The sequence below is a fragment of the Octopus sinensis genome, linkage group LG6 (assembly GCF_006345805.1).
Source record: "Octopus sinensis linkage group LG6, ASM634580v1, whole genome shotgun sequence".
In the NCBI taxonomy this organism is placed as follows: Eukaryota; Metazoa; Mollusca; class Cephalopoda; order Octopoda; family Octopodidae; genus Octopus; species Octopus sinensis.
The window spans coordinates 54,687,205-54,705,506 of NC_043002.1; the positions used below are offsets into that span (position 1 = coordinate 54,687,205).

Genomic DNA, 18,302 nt, shown 5'->3' on the forward strand with positions numbered 1-18,302 from the left:
CTTTCTTTCTTCGCTTTGCAGGTTATTACTGAGTTTTTAAACCTGGATTATGTATCCTGTTGTTTATACTCTTTGGTCTCAACCTGACCTCTTGCAATGAGAAGAAATGTAGTCTAGACAGAAAAGCTTTAATGGGTGCAACAGCAAATTAGAAAGCAGAAATGAAGTGCAACAAAGCATACTATACGTAAACAGAAAGATAGTTTATATAGCAGGGGAATGGAGGATGGGTCATCAATTAGTTGCAATAAAGGAGGACAGGTGCACTTGGCTGCCCTGCAAATTCAGGTAAACAAGATGGTGAAATTGTTCGTCACACTCTTGTTTTGCAGGTTATTTATTGACAGTTTTGAAAGTTAAATTTACTTTCAATAAATCAATGCAGCTGTGAAACTTCACAACAAATGCAACGGAAACCAATCGTTGGCCGAGGAATTTGATTTTAACTCACCTCAAGGAAGATACACTTTAAATTGTCAAAAAACTTGAAACAGAATCAGTAGCCAAAAATGGCTACAAATGAAACGATGTCTGAATGTCAACAGAGACTGTGACGAGCTCCACCAAAAGTCAACTTATCATTTATCTCCACTGATTGGAGTGCTCCAAACGTTATGCATATCCTTCAGCAGAAAAAAATGGAAGCCTTATATTTCATGCCCTTCATGATGGGGATGACGACCACTGTCTTCAATTTTGCAAGAGATCTCAGCTTACCTTGACAGAGACACAATGCTGGACAGAATCTGGTGGCCAGACGAGGCCCGTTTTAAGCTCAATAGCACAATTAACAGACACAGTTGTGCCTACTAGGTGAGGAGAATCCAAGAGTGATGCTTGATAGGGATGTGGACTTACCTGGTGTGACAGTTTGCGCAACTACATCTTTGTTAGAAATTGGTCTCTTATACTTTGAGGGAGCTACCTGGATATACTACAAACCTTCTTTTGGCCCAGGGCACTATTATATAAGATAGCACCCCTCCTCATTATGGATGACATATTTGTCAGTGACTTGATAAAACTTTCCTGGACAGTGGTCCTGCACACTACCCCAGACCTCACATTGGCAGATTTCTTTCTTTGGGGGACCTTTGTTGACTTTGTTTATTGCGAAAAGCTTTGTACTATCCAGGAATTGAAAGTTAAAATTACTGAAAAGTTTGAGGAAATTAAGTGAACTCTGCAAGTGTGTGTGTGTGTGTCACTCTGTGCTTGTTAGATTGCAATTGTGCATTGATCATGAAGGAAGACACTTTGAAAATGGCAAGTATAAGCCTGAATAAATTAATTAATTTGAAAACACGTTTTTTATTTATTTCTCCCTTCTTGCACACTCTAATAACATAAATTGCAAACAAACAAACTGATAGCCAGAAAACAAGAATTACGAGTCAATAGTAGTCACACATATTAACCCTAAAACAGGAATTGGCCACTAGTTTTTACTCACCCTCTATGTGTGTGTGTGTGTATATATATAGAGAGATATATAATCATCACTAGTGTTGGTGTCATGAATAAAATCATCCAATACACTCTGTAAAGTGGCTGAGCCATAGAAACCATGTAAAAACAGACATCAGAGCACAATGCAGTCCATGGGTTTTTTAATCTTTTAGTGTTTAATCTGGCTCAAAGATTCTGTTTTATGCTCAAACTAGTCAGATCTGGCCTCTCACACCTACATTATAATGTCATTCTAGAAAGAAACCATCTCAAAGCTACAAGGTAATTCATGATTAATACAAAACAATGTGTAAAAAATAAACATTACATTTGACAGAGAAAGATGAATGGTAAAGGGTTAAACCATCCAACTGATGCCAACATGAAACATAGACCTATGATGATGATGATGTCTGTAGACTATTGTTTGGAAAAAAAAAAGACATTGTTTATGACGATTTTTGTTTTTTAATTACAGGTCAAACTGGTAAAGTGTTTGCAGCACAAGTGGGTGAATTCATGAAAGCAGAAACTAAAGTTGGTAAGAAACTCTTGGAATTGTTGTCATTCAATGTCTGTATTTCATGTCTGCTTTGCACTGGACAGGTATATTTCCATTCTCATCTTGATTGTTTCATCCACAATGTGCAGACATTACATCTTCACAGACCACACACCAACAGAAGATTGTAACCCCTTCGCACATATACATAGCCATTTGTATACTCATTAAACAATGCTAAATATAACGTTTGTGTCCAGAAAATTTGCTTTAAACTTTTTTTACAATAGGAAAATTTGTCACCCTAAAAGAGGCACAAAAGCAGACTGTAAACTAGAAAACTTATTTTAAAGAAATTACCATTCTCTAATTGATAGGTTGAGGAAGTTGTCATTTTAAGAAAACTTATCTTTTTTTTTTAATGGCAAATTTTCCTACAGCAAAAATGTTTACAGTGAGATTTCATCTAACGATATCTCTGTACCAAGCCTCTTCAGTTTGTATCCACAGTTGTTCAATTTACTCAAATATATTTCAGGTTGTGGAGCTGTGGTTAACCCCCACCACCACCACCCTTTTTTTTAAACCCATGGACTGCTTTGATTTCTATTTTATTTGGATGGATCTTCGTAGCCATTTGATGATTAAAAAAATATCCTATTATATTTTTAGAATTAAATATTAAATTCAACTTAGGATGAAAGTCAAAGTTTGCTTTAGAAGAGTTGAGATGTATAGAACGATACAGATAAGGAAAGAATTTTATTCTCAAACGCAGGATAATGCTAATACAATAGCATGAAGAGGATAAACTATCCATATATTGCAGAAAGATTTGTTACTAGTCAGCCATGAGACTCGAACTCACATCCCAGGGATGTGAGTTTGAGTCTCATGGCTGACCAGTAACAAATTTTTTCTGCAATATATGGATAACTTATCTTTCAATCATCATCATTAACATCTGCTTTCCATGCTGGCATGGGTTGGACAGTTTCACTGTGGTTTGGCAAGCGAGAAGGCTGCACCAGTCTCCAATCTGATCTGGCAGTTTCTACAGCTGGATGCCCTTCCTAACGCCAACCATTCTGAGAATGTAGTGGGTGCTTTTACGTGCCACTGGCATGAGGGCCAGTCAGGCGGTACAGGCATCAGCCATGCTGAAATGGTGCTTTTTACCTGCCACCTGCACAGGAGCCAGTCTGGCAACGACCATGCTTGAATGTTGCTTTTTACATGTCACTGGCATGGGTGCCAATCAGGCGGTACTGTCATCGACCACAACAGCGATTTCACTTGCCTCAACAGGTCTTTGCAAGCATAGTTTGTCAGCAATTGCTGATTTCCTTATTGCACACATCAGTCAGCGCTCTCTGGACACATTCCTTTACAGGTAATGAACTGCATATTAATGAGAAAATAGTTGTGGCTGTTACTGGTGTCATCTAAGTGGTACGTAAAAGGCACCCATTACACTCTTGGAGTGGTTGACATTAGGAAGGGCATCCAGCCATAGAAAACCCATGCCAAATCAGACTGGAATTTGATGCAGCTCTCCAGCTTAGCAGTCCCGGTCAAACTGTCCACCCCATGCCAGCATGGAAAGCTGGATGCTAAATGATGATGAAGAATTGTATTTAAAAAAAAATTATTAAAAATATTTAGCGTGTTGTAGAAATATAACCAAATTATTGCACACAAATTTTAACAACAATAATCTTATGTGGACCCTATCAAAGTCTGCTGTTGCAGGCATGGTTACTTGGGATTTCCTTTAGCATCTGAAGTTGGCAGATATAAATCCCTGAAGTGTATTTGTTTTCATCCTGAAATTGGTAGAAGCACCAAGTGTTCTATTTCCAATACATTCTAAAAAAGCAGATGAGATAAACATAAAATATAATTTATTTTTAAGCACCACTTGCTGAAATGCCAGTTAATTCAGGTGTGAGGCCATGGTGCCATTGCTTGCACTCTCTGTCTGGGGTAACTTGTCAAGCAGAATCCCAGTCTGTCCCCATCTCTGCAAGATAACCTCCTCATAGGCGCAGGAGTGGCTGTGTGGTAAGTAGCTTGCTAACCAACCACATGGTTCCGGGTTCAGTCCCACTGCATGGCATCTTGGGCAAGTGTCTTCTGCTATAGCCCCGGGCCGACCAATGCTTTGTGAGTGGATTTGGTAGACGGAAACTGAAAGAAGCCTGTCGTATATATATATATATATATATATATATATGTATGTGTGTGTATATATGTTTGTGTGTCTGTGTTTTTCCCCCCACCATCGCTTGACAACTGATGCTGGTGTGTTTACGTCCCCGTCACTTAGTGGTTCGGCAAAAAGAGACCGATAGAATAAGTACTGGGCTGTAAAAATACATCTCAAATCTTGGCACAAGGCCAGCAATTTAGGGTCAGGGGTCAGGAGAGTAGCATGCTGGACTAACCCCCTTCGTTTCCAAGCAGCCAAGTTACATTATTACATTAGTGACTAATGTTACGGAGTTTAATTTACTGTAATCACAATTTTTAACGCTCTCCTCCCCACTCCATCACTTTTCTTTTTAAAAAATAACAGCAACACAGAAGCAGTACAAACACCAAAAGGTAACATTTATCCTCACTTAAAAAGGAGAGGGGAATGTGTTGGGATACAGAATACTGCAACAGGTGACCATGAGAGAGAGAGGGAATCTCTTACCTTGGCCTTTGGTGCATAGAAACACTCATGTTCATATTGCTGCCACTGCTGGAACTAGCAGGTCACATGATTTCAGCCTTCCTTGGCCTTGTCAATGGTAGACACCTAAAGCTAGAGATAGCAGTGATAGACATGGAATCTCAGTGTCTATTCAGGCACTGGCATTGCAAATAGCCAATGGACTTATTGATAGTTAATAGCAACAGGAGGAGGATTAATGCCAAAAGGTAATCGTTACGGCCCTCTTTTAAAAGTGGAGATAGTGCGTTAGAACACTTCTTGTTTCTATTAGGTTGGTGCATAATTGATGATTGTTTTATAATTTACAACAGTTTTATATCCTGCACCAACCCAATGTAACACAGCTAGGACTACGTTCCATTAACTATTTCTTCCCTGGAAGGTCTGAAGATACTACATCCCCAAACATCAAAGACAGACATCTCAGAACATGTATTGCAGATAACCACCAGACTGATCTGCCATCAAGCCACAGTTAATCTCCAGCTGCCATTGGGGCCCCACAGATGCGCTGTGGATTTTCTACAGCTACTATGATTGCCTCTGCTCTTCCTATCACGCAAGTCATATCTCCCTCCTTTCCTGCAAGTGCTAAAGGTTCCACAGGAACTTTAATGCCATCAGTCTCACATATGCAGGGTAGGGACTTGCATGCATTCCCATCACTTATAGCAGAAACCAATTCCAATAACTTAAATACAAAGTGTTGGCTGCCCTGCAATCAGTTGACCATCAATTTTGAACCCAATCATTTTCATTTCAAACCGATGTTATTGTAATCAATACTAGCAGTATCGCCCGGCGTTGCTCGGGTTTGTAAGGGAAATAACTATATAAGCATTTTTAGAGAGTTATAGCCAAAAAATGCATTAAAAATGGGAAAAAAATGATAGTAAATTTTTTTTAAAAACATTGACTCATCAGACATTTTTAGAGAGTTACTTCCCTTATATAATAGCGAAAAAATGCATTAAAATCGAAAAAAAATGATGGTAAATTTTTTTTAAAATTGTAGACTCATGCTAATACCCAGAAGGGCTTGATATGAATCACGACTATAAGATACCTGGTTTTGGTTAAACTGCACCACAAAATGTGGGAGTAGTTAGGAATCTAAATCGTAGGAGACAGACAGACACACAACCTCTCTTTTATATATAAAGATTATCTGATGCCATTTGTGGATTTGTTTCCCGTAGTTAATGAGCTGATCCGTTCGAGCAGACTAAAAGTGGTGGTTTACAGTGGACAACTGGACCTTATTGTGGCAACCTTAGGTGAGTAGAACAACTGGTTTCCTTATTTATCCTGTTTACACTGAATATATTGTAATGTTTAGCATAATCAGATCACATCATCATCATTGTTCGACCATGGTCGAGACAATGGAATTTACCATGCTATGCCAGACTTCACGCTCCATCATGGCATTATGGAGGTCCTGTTGCTGGATGCCTGTATCCCTGGAGATTACATCAGGGTAGGAGAGTGTGCGCCCTCTGGTATTGCGAGTAGATGGCTTCCAGAGGAGAAGAGTAGAAATTACCTCTTTTTCAGCTCTACAACAATGTCCAGCAAACTGGACTCTCCTACCTTTCACAAGAGATGACACAGGTGGTAGTTTCCCATATATTTGCATTTTGGTTGGATGGTGAGGGGGCAAAAAAAAAAAAAAGTTTTTAATTCTTTATTTCAAAATATATTTTGTCGTCATTACACAATTAAAAAAAAAAAAAGCAGATGCCACAGAAATTTGCTTTTGTTAACTTTGGGGGGAAAAAAAAAAGTTGTCTGTAACCTTTACTCTTCCATACTGGCATCATTATTTGGATGCTTTGACAGAGCCAGATGATTGTACTGAATGCCAATGTCTGCTATGGAATGGTTTCTGTGGCTGTATGCCCTTTGTAATACCAACCACTTCATAGAGTGCATTGGATGCTCTTTGTGGTACCAGCAGTTGCAAGGTCACCAAGACAAGACCCCTTGATTGAAGGGGAAGTGATTTTGTCTGGTGATGAGCAGTTAAAATTTGGTAGAGCAACAGGAATGAGAGGCATCATGATGATGATTGGAAAAGGGAAGAGGGCAGGTAAATTTGCAAAAATATTGCCAGGAATTTTGAAGACCAAACTAAGATAGCATGTTGAGGGATGCAGGATTAAGAAAAAACTCCAAAATCATTTCTATTAATTTCTGGTGTGAAATTAAAAATTGCCCCCCCCCCCTACAAAAAGAGCACCCAGAATACACTGTAAGGGCATCTATGGAGCACAATGTAAGCCCTGTGGATCACCAGATCCTGTCAAACTGTTCAACTCATGCCAGCACAAAAAAGAAAAAAAAAGGGACCATTAAATAATGATTTTCATCTGATCTTGATGAAATTCGTTTTATATATCTCATTGAGCTCTGATACAGCACCAGGTGTGTATTTACTATTTCTGGGGAAAAGTTTTAGTAAACTTGTACAATTTACATATGGAGAGGGAAAAAAACCCTTTCCATGTTGTGGCATCTTAGGCAAGTGTTTTTATATAGAAGCCAAAAGTTTGAATGAATTTGAGAGATGGAAACTGAAAGAAACTCACTGTTTATGTAGTGTGTGTTTGTTTTTCCTTACCTTGACAATGCACAATAGTTGTAAATAAGAGTCACTGTCACACAAGTGGTGTCATTTTCAATTGACAGCTGTCATGTCTACCCAGCAACATTACTATAGAAAACTTTATATTAATGCTCAATATCACAGTAAACTGAACTAAAGCAGGTATATTGAGCTGCTGTTAGATGAATGAGTGAAATCCATTAATATTAAACCAATATTTGTGCTGTTGTGCCAAAGTTTAATTGAAATTTTTCGAACAGGTACTGAAAAATGGGTGGATGATATGGACATTGCCATGGTCTTTAAAAACACCAAAAGAAGAATTCTTGTTGATCCAATCACATAAACTGTTATGGTATATAAAAGAAGCCTAAAAAATTTCTCATTCTACTGAATATTAAATGCAGGTCACATGGTAAATATTCACTTTTGTTTTTCATTGTATTTCGAGGTTTAAACATCACAATAAATTGATTACACACAAAATACAAATACAGCAAAATAGACTTTTACTGGTTTATTTACTTTTGTTTTCATACAAATGAATGCAGTGTACTTGTAGTAGTAGTAGTACACTTGAAAGGCAGGGAACAATCCAGATGGGCAACCATTTTGTAATTCATCTAAAGTATAGAGATCAACATTTGTTTTGTTTCAGCCAAATAATATGGTTGTCAGTGGGGTCCATTGATTAAAGCAAAGCCATTTTAATTAGCAGCAGCTCTTGCACAGTTAAAAACCAATTCCATTTTTCTCTTGTAGATTCCATCAGATAATCCAACTGGTGCATTGCAAATTAATTTTAGCTTGAGCTTAACAGAAATGTCAAGCCTAACAAGCCATCAAGACGGTCACTTCCAGGACCTGAGTATTTCGGAAGCATCTCAAACCTACTTTATTCTCCAGTGAAAATTGCCACAAATAAATGCGTCAAAGATTTTTTTTTTCTTCTTTGCTTTAATTATGAAAAATAGAATTCTGTTGCTTTTAATTGCAAAGCAGACCATCAGTGAGGACATTAAAATCATTATAGATTCAAAAACACTAGAAATATTCTTAAATTACAAAAAACCCCAAATAACTTTCCTCAACTATTAGAATCCATAGCACTAAGTTCCTCAGTCTGGAGACAATAATAATACACTCCCAAAATAGATCTTTAGAAATTTTTAGGTACAAATTAACTTATTTTGAAATGAAAACAAATTCTTCCCAAATTTACGCACCAAATAAATGAACAGATAAACCAAATATTTAACATTCTCTCATTTGGCACTTCAGGCCACCAAATTTATAGCAGAGATGTTTGCTGATATAGGAAAGAGATTTCATCCAATTAAACTCTTGATAATGGCAGTAAATAGGATAACGAGTGGCAAATGTTCCAAGAGAAGAAAATCAAAATTGTAATAAATATATATTGTCTAATGGAAAGGCACCAAATAAAACTTTTCAACCCATGGCCTGATGTACCTTTAAATATTATAATGCTGGAATGCTATAATGTTATGAGGATTTCAATAAAAGTGAAAGCCCTTAAAGCAAAGCATCTACAGTTGAAGCAGACCCAGTTTGGTTGGTTGAAAAGATTTCTATGTAAGTACTGAACATACACAGTGTGTGTTCCATAGACAATCTGTTAACAGTGGATGCAGGAGTGACAAACTTTAGAACTGATGAGTATTATGATTTCCTTTAAAACTTGGTAAGTTTCTGAATGTCAAAATGAAAAAATAATTTACAAGATTCCAAGAAAACAAAAAACTTATATATAAACACGCACACACACAAGAGAGAGCTAATAATAAGTGAGAGTAGAGAGATTGTGACAGGTTTAGTAATCCTATCACTTAATGTCTGTTGTCCATGCTGGCATGGGTTGGCTGGTAAGCTGAGGGGCTGCACCAGACACCAGCTGGATGCCCTTCTTAATGCCAACCACTTAGTGTAAAGTGAGCTTTTATGTGCCATGGCTATGATTTCACTTGGCTTGATGCATCTTCTCAAGCACAGTATATCGACAAAGATCTTAGTCATTTGTCATTGCCTCCGTGAAGCCCAATGCTCAAAAGGTGCTTTTTATGTGCCAGTTACACAACACTGGCCACATTGCCTCTGTGAGGCTTCCAAGGTTCTGCCTTGTCTGGCAGTCATTAAAAGAGATAATTAGAGAGAGCAAAAAAAAAGTAAGAAAAGATAAGAGTTTGGTGTGTAAACCCCAAAGTTTGAAAATATAAAATGATGCAACAATATGTAAAGAGTGAACAATTTGTCTTCTATTTCAATCATTTGGCTGTGGCCCTGCTAGGGCACTGCTTTCAATTTTTAGTTGAATGATTCAACCCCAGTATTTTTGTTTTTTTGAAAGCCTGGTTCTTATTCTATTGGTTTCTTGCCAAACTGCAAAGTTATGAGGGATGTAAACATACCAATGCTGGTTGTGAAGTGGTCTTGGGGGACAAAAAACATACACAAACACACGCCAACCTTATTGCAGTTTCTATCTACCAAATCCACTCACAAGGTTCAGTAGTAGAAGACGCTTGACCCAAGGTACCACATAAGTTGGACTAAATCTGATACCATGTGGTTTCAAAACAAAGCCACACTTGCGTCCCCCCCTACACACGAAGTAGCCAGTCCAGCAAATCCTTCCCCTTTCTCCAATTCATCATTAACAAATCCTAAACAAGAATTAATGTGTGTGTGTATCCTCACACACAAATAAAAGATATTTCCATCACAAACGACAAGTGTGAAAACCAACTAATAATCTCCATAAGACATGGAACCATTTGGTCAGACCAAGACTTTTTACTGTCCACTTCTGCCCCGTTTCCAATTGACTAAACCATTTAGAAGAACCTACTAAAAGAGCTACTTTTATCCAACAAAAAAAAACAAAAAAAAAACGCAAAACCTCTACAAATTAAACAATAATGACCAGTTTTTATTTTCTTCATCGATGGAACCAGGAGGTGTCCAATTTAATGTTTTCTCTACTTCAAGATTCTTTTGGATATTTCAGCAATCACTATTTGAAGAGAATCCAAAATTTCAAAGAGAACTAATCAACCAGATGCACAGAACAGAAAACTTTAGATGTGATTGAAACATCATTAAAAGTTTAGTTATTTAAAAAAATGTTTCCATACCAAAACACAAAACGAAATACACTATGGTTATTTCTACGAAAAGCAACAATGAATGTCATTGGTGAGGGGAGGGGGGTTTAACGTTTCACTTAGGTTACAAAGAAGAAGAAAAAACAGGGAAAAGCAGACTTACCTGTATGTTTAAACATTTTAATAAACCGATATATTTGGTCTGGGTTACCATGACAATGGGTCAAACAAGAAAAACCAACTGAGATTGAAAATTACAATACCTTTACTATGATATTCCAAAGACTGACCATTTGTGATATTTGTTGCTGTTGTTGTAGTTGTTGTTCCAATTATTTAAAAAGAGTTTTTAAAAATGGTACTCACCCCCAACCATTTTCAAAGACTTTGGACTCTGTAGCAAAACATGATTATCATAAAGTTAGAAAGCATCCCATTAACTGGTCATCTTAAATACTTTCAGAATTAAAAGAGATTAAATCAGAATCTTATATCTAAAATACCATTTGGAAAATTTTTTTTTTTTTTTTTTTTTTTTTAACAATTAATATTTACTGAAATTATAAATTTTTAAAATTCTGAAACAACTTGTCTAAATAATTATTTTAAAAATTATTTTCCAAGAGTAAAAGAAAATGGTTTGAGAGGAAGAGAAGGACAAAGAAAGTAGAGGGAGTCACCAACAGTCCAACAGTGTGGAAAGTTGGGGGCAGGTTAAACCAGCCCAACAACATTTTGTTGTGACCTAACCTACTTGCCTGCTAAATATGATAGACTGTCCATCATTGAAGCACCAGGCCACTCTCTCCCAAAACCTAATCTGGAAGATAGGAACTACGGATAAGTAGCTGGAAACTCCAGATGTCAGCTTCTTGATTTCTTTTCAACCAATTCACTCACTTTAAACAAAGGGGAGTGGAAAATACAAAAGAAAAGAAAAAAAGAAAAAAAGCTTAGCATTTAGCTTTGCATTAGATAAATTTAAAACCTTAATTTTCACACTAGATGAAAAACAAAAATAATGAAAATTTGTAGTTAACTAAAAAGACATTGACAAGAACAAATGTAACACTAAAATTATGCAATCTGTATCCAAATCCTCTAAATAACCTTCAAGACAATTCTCTTTTATAACTGTTGTTCAAAATAGGATTTCTAGCACAACATTTGAAATCACATTGAAATTCCTCTCAAACTATGAAGCTGTTTGTTGCATGCAAATAAAAATTGAAAATATATTTTATGCAAGCCTTTACTTATCCACTTTAATGTATCGCATTAACTAAATCATCTACAATATGTCCAGCCATTACATCGGTAGCGATTCGACAGGTTCCAAAGTTTCATTGAGAGAAACTGATTTGGACTTAAAACAAAAGAAAATAACCTTTTCGACAACACCTCAAGTTTTGTGGGAGAGGTTAAATTGATTATGTCAACCCCAATGCTTAAACTGGTACTTATTTTATTGACCCCAATGGAACGAAACACAAAGTCAACCTTGGTGAAATTTGAACTCAAAATCTGAAGACAGATGAAAAGTGTGTTAACAATTCAACCAAATCACCACCTTAAAAGATAACAACATCAAAGAAACAAGAAGAGCAACTATTAACCATTTTGGAAAAACTTCAGATAAAAGCAGAAAATCAACATCTGGAATTTTAGTTTTTGAAATGATTTCTAAGACTGACAGAAGTCCAAAGAGAGGCAAGATATGAACCTTTTCAATCAAGGGAACAAAGATATTTTGCCTAATCAGCTCAGATATCACTGTTCATATGGAATTATTATTATTATTATTATCAGGTCACTGCCTAGAATCGAACTCAGAATCTTGGGGTTAGTAGCCTATGCTCTTAACCACTACACCATGTACCCATGGGCAATTATGAAGTGAATTTTAGGACTTATAAATCTAATATTTTCCTATCCTTCCTTAATACTGGTTCCCATATGCTATTCCTATCTACACTCTGTCTGCTTAGGAGGTTGTGTCCTAGCATATGTGCTGTTTCTTTTTAGTTTTTGTATTTTCCAGTGGTGTTCTCTGTCTATAATAATAATAATAATAATAATAATTCATATGGAATAGTTTAGGAAAAATAAATGTTAAAAAAAAATCCAAGAAAATTTGAAATCCCTTTTCTTGAGCAGCTTGATATAAATTTAGTTGAAACCTTACTGTTTGATGTCAAGAAATAGGGTCAGGTCATTCAATTATCTTCTGGTTTAAAAACAAAACAAACAGGATATGAAGAGAGAAGAGTTAGGCTGATCTTTGGAGATGCAGCTGTATGCAACTGGTTGATATAAAGATAGCATTTTGAATGGTTTGCAGAAGGAAAAGTAAAACAATGGAAACAAGACAGAAAATCTATTACGGGAATCAATTGAAATCCAAACAAAAAAACTGGACAAGTGATGTAGTAATTTAATTTTGTATGTGTATACTAAAGTTGGAAAAATTAATGTAATTATGATATTCTGTTGGTCTAAAATGTACAGGTTCCCGTGCCAGTTGCATGTAAAAAGCAGTATCCAAACATGGCTGATGCCACTGCCCCCCTGATTTGCTCCCATGCTGGTGGCATGTAAAAAGCACTATGCAAACGTAATCGATGCCAGGCCCGCCTGACTGGCTCCTGTGCCGGCAACATGTAAAATGCACCCACTACACTTCTGGAGTGGTTGGCATTAGGAAGGCATCCAGCTACAGAAACACTGCCAGATTTAGATTGGAACCTGGTGCAGCCTCCTGGCTTGCCAGTCCTCAGTCAAACTGTCTAACCCATGTCAGCATGGAAAACGGACATTAAACGATGATGAAGAATACTATGCAACTTTATAGCATACACACACACTTGTGCAGATGTGAAATAATTTGACACTAAAATTATTTTTTCCTGATGTCGACTGCAAAATGGCTGTCATCCGCTGGATATTCAAATGTGAAATAAATATATTCATTTCATATCTCCAGACTTTCTTTACGTTCTGTATTAATCTCCACTGATCAGATTTATTGGATTTCAACTGGATAGGGGGCTCCACATTACACTCCTACATATTGGCTTGCTATGTGGCATGTAAGCCAGTCCATTAAAGGAGCTTTTATTTTTGAGATTACCACTGGATTAGAGAATTCCATATATTGTGCATTAAATACACACACAATGAGCTTCTTTCAGTTATCCACTCGGTTATAGTTGGCTAGAGGAAGACACCTGCCCAAGGTGCCAAACAGTGGGACTGAACCTGAGACCATTTGGTTGGAAAGCAAATTTCTTATCAGACAGTCACACCTGTAGATATGACACGCAGAAGTATGCATTTCTTTTGTAATAAGCCAAAAGAGGTGGTGGGGGTTAGTGAGGTTGTTTTTTAGCTTGAAGGAAGGATTGGGCAGTAGAATGTTGAGTAAAAGAGGTGAGAGAAGGTATATATAGGTTGGACATGGGTGGTGGTGGTGGTGATCTATTTTAGAAGCTGTTGTAGTTAACATGCAATGAATCAGCAACTTGTTGGTGAGTCAACATTTTGCAATCGAATGAATGGCCTTCAGGGATATTGATTGCTGAGTTATGTAATCACTCTTCTAGATGTAAGATTAATTAGGGTGGCTCTACTTGATGTTTGTAGAGAATTAGCAAGAGTCACAATTCAGCTATTATCTGACCCTAAAAAGGAAACTTATGAAGCTTTGGTAATAGTGTCAATAAGAGGTCATCGAGAGAGAGAGAGAAAGGGGGGGATTGGTCTGAAACGGTCTATTAACCCTTTAAGCATTCAGATTATTGTCAAATCTAATTCTTATTTATTCACATTGTTTTGAATTCATCATGGATTATCTCATAGCTTTTGAGATTTCAATGATATGATTGTTTATTTTTACAATGACATTATAGGGTAGGTATGAGAAGCTTGATCTGGTCAGTTTAAACATAAAACAGGGAGAATATTGGGGCCGGATGTGGGTTAAGAGACTTCGAGGGTTTCTGTGTCATTCAGGTGTACACAGGGAATGGCACAAGATAAAATTATGTCAATTTTTAAAGAAAATACTAGTATAGGTAAGACGACTAGATTGAGGTTGTGTTCTTGTGGCTAACCCTTGTTTTTCAAGTAAAGGATCTTTTCACAGGTGTTTGGAGGTGTGAAGGGAGCTGATGAATTATTGATAGAAATGAAAACACCACTACTTAGCAAAGAACTCTTTTATGGTGCAAATATAAGCCAGCTTCTCTCAGTTTTCATCGACCAAAATCCAGTGACAAGGCCAAAGGCTATGGAAGATACTTGTCTGAAGTGCCACAGAGTGGGAGTGAACCTGAAACCACATGGTTGGGAAGCAAGACCTTTGAAGGCAGCTTACAAATCCTCTGCAGAGAATTAGTGCCAGTCTGGCAGGAGATGGCTGCTGTGTGTGTGTGTGTGTGTGTGTGTGTGTGTGTGTGTGTGTGTGTGTGTGTGTGTGTGTGTTGTGTGTGGAGCTTTGTGAAGGAGTGAAAGGAGTTGGTTGAATACAAGGGTACATTTGAGTTGGTGGAGGAGGGTGAGGAGAAAGAGAGACCATGTCAGTGCTACAACTGACACAACATATCTGATTGGGTGGGGAGGGGAAAGAATAAAAATGGGGATGGATATCAAAAAAAACAAGGATTTACACTTGAAGTGAGATTTAGCCTTCAGTGATTGGACTAATAATCCTTTCTACTAAGGGCACAAGGCATGAAATTTTGGGGGATGGCATGTGGCTTAGTGGTTAGGGCATTCAACTCACAATTGTATGATCAAGAGTTCAATTCCCATCGAAGTGTTGTGTCTTTGAGCAAGATATTTTATTTCACGTTACCTCAGTCCACTCAGCTGGCAAAAAGGAGTCATACCTGTATTTCAAAAGGGGTCAGCCGTGTCACACATTGTGTCATGCTGAATCTCCCTCTGAACTACATTAAGGGTACATGTGTATGGAGTGCTCAGCCACATGCATGTTCCTTCAATTTGTAAAAAGCACCTACTACACTCTCGGAGTGGTTGGTGTAAGGAAGGGCATCCAGCTGTAGAAACCTTGCCAGATCAGATTGGAGCCTAGGGTGGCCTCCTGGCTTGTCAGTCCCCAGTCAAACCATCCAACCCATGCCAGCATGGAAAACAGATGTTAAACGATGATGATGAGGTTAGTTAATTACACTGACCCAACTGGTTCTTATTTTACTAACCCTGAAGGCGTGAAAGGCAAAGTCGGCCTCGGTGAAATTTGAACTCAGAACATAAAAGCAGACAAAATGCCACAAAGCATTTCGCCTGGTGTGCTAATGATTCTGCTAGCTTGCCACCCTAGTGATTCAACTGTAGGCTGTCACTGACATCTAAAGACTAGATGCAAAGTTGCAGCCTTTGCTCCATTGGGGATGTCTGCGTGTCCAGCTATGAAGGAAAAGAAAATCGAGTTCTTATTTGAGACTCAGTGCACACTCAAGTATTTTACAAATAATAGACATCAATCAACCTGACTGAGCAATACTCAAACATCAAGGTCAAACTTTGACCAATCTGCTTCTAGTTCTACCTAATTCCTTCTTTTAGAACCTTCCCAATGGGCCAATATGGATTATTGTGATTTCAGCTGAAAATATTTTCCTTCAGCCAATTTTTAAATCTGAAGACTGAACATTCAAGTTTTCTATTTAGTTGCAAAAACAAGCAGTTTGTGTTGAGTCACCAGGCCTGGGTTGGGCCCAAGATCAAGTCACTGTCAGCAGTCAAGCTCCCTGCCCCTCCTAGCTCTCAGTCCTTACTGAAATGATGGAATTCAGGGACAATATTGTTAGACTGAATATTTCATTGGGTTCCAGTGTTGAGTAAAATAATCTTGTGGTTAAGCTTGGCCATCACTGTATCCAAAGAACTATTAAAATTCAACTCAACTGCTTAACGATTCAGAAACCAGTCATAGATGTAGAAACGCGAAAAAGAACACGCGCGCACACACACACTATTAACACCAATGAAGATTACACAAGTTTCAAACTACATTGATCTGAGTAAATGCAAGAGTAACTTCACCATATCACTAACAGAAATGGCTTTGTCATGACAAAAACAAACAAATAACTATTTCAATGTTTTTTTCCTTCTTAACAGGACAGAAAAATCTTGAAGTTTTTAAATATAAACATCAAAACATCAGTTATTTGTTGTTGCAATGTAAAGCTATTTATCAATGAAATCTTAAAATTCAGGTTTAAATGAATGGAGACTCACACTAGGCTTAGACTAAATCTCATTCCACACACACACACTTGCGAATACTCGATTCACTCACTAATCTTATATATACATACATGGAGGTATGTAAAAGCCTTATAAGAACTCAAATGGTGAAGAAAGCAAACTAGTTTTAAAAATAGAAAGTGAAAATCAGATTCAAAACCAAAATCAAATTAAATCTGTTACTGACGAGAAAAAAAGAAAAGGAATCCATTAATATTGTTCAAGGAATAGAAAGGAATGTAACAGATGAATGAGGTTTACGTAAATGCGAAATGTTGCAAAAGATGAAAGGAAAATGAACAAGTCAAAACACAAAAAACAAACAAACAAACGAAGTCACCAACTGACCTCGAGAAAGGCAGTTAGGGGCAGATAAAACCCAACAACAAGTCTACTTGCTGTGACCGAGTAACAAAAAAAGGAAAAAGAAAAAAAAGGAAAAAAGGTTTCCTAGGTAATTAAAGTGCAACTTAAGATATAACAGGCCATCTTTTATATAGTGATTAAAATAATTTACCAATAAGCATGCAGAATTTACAGGAACAGGAGAAAAAAATATGTGTATATATATATATATTTATAGAACTCAAGTTTAGAAAGAAAAATGCACATCGCCAACATGTTGTTGGGGGCCATTGTAGCTAGCCCAACAGTAAGCCGCAGAACCATACACAGAGCAGTCTTACTGTGACGTGGTGACTGACTTGCCTGTAGAATTTCTTTGGAGTCCAAAGCCAGGTCACAAGCAAGCTCTCTCTCTCTCTCTCCCACCCAATGTACCCAAACTCAAAACTGAAACCATGAACAGGCAGAAAATATTTTTTTTTTTATTTCAGCCTTTTATAAAGAGAAGAAGAAGAAAAAAAAAATCAAGTTTCAGATAAATTTGAAAATGTTAAATCTGCAAATCAAGCATATATAACATTAGGAAAGACTTCAAAAGACTGGAATATTACATATAAATGTGTTAGTTTTAGAATTTTTCTTCATTTTGAAAGAGAATGACTGAATACATTTTCAACCTAATGGGTAGTAGCATGTGGGTATATCATATGATTGATCAGGCTATCGGACATTCCCATACACCACTAGTCACAATGTGTTTCAAAAAATGCCACTGTTGACTAGCAGAGGTCAACATTCCCCCACAATTGGGTGGGGGGGTTTCATCCATTCCAGGGCGACTCATTTCTACAGCTGAGTGGACAGAGCAATGTGAAATGAAGGGTTTTGTGCAGGAGCACAACCGGCTACCTGGACAACAGATTGAACCCACAATCACCAGATCGTGAATGCAATGTCTCTAATGACAAGGCCATATGACTTCACATGTGTAAATATAAATGCATTAATTTAATAACTACAATTAATTTAATAGTTAATGAGTTCCTGTATCTCAATCTGTGCCACCCCACACATAGCTCATTAGAGCATCAGACTTAATATGACAGTTACAGGTTCAAGTCCTCAGTAGGAGCAGTTTGATGTCAGTGCCCTAGCTTGACCACCCCCACTTTGCTCAAGACTAATAAGAGAGCAAACTTGTGTAAATGAGAGATATTCTATAATTACTTTTGCTTTTTATGTTCAGTTATAATAAAAACAATTTTATCATTCTTA

At 37.2% G+C, this 18,302-nt stretch overlaps 1 long non-coding RNA gene across 1 annotated transcript; it reads left to right on the forward strand.

The window, feature by feature from the left end:
- The first annotated feature begins 1,925 nt into the window (after positions 1-1,925).
- LOC115212814 lies at positions 1,926-8,221 on the forward strand. Its single transcript, XR_003881766.2, has 4 exons — positions 1,926-1,990; positions 5,873-5,950; positions 7,542-7,696; positions 8,044-8,221. It is a non-coding gene; the product is annotated as an uncharacterized LOC115212814 (long non-coding RNA).
- The last annotated feature ends 10,081 nt before the right edge of the window (positions 8,222-18,302 follow it).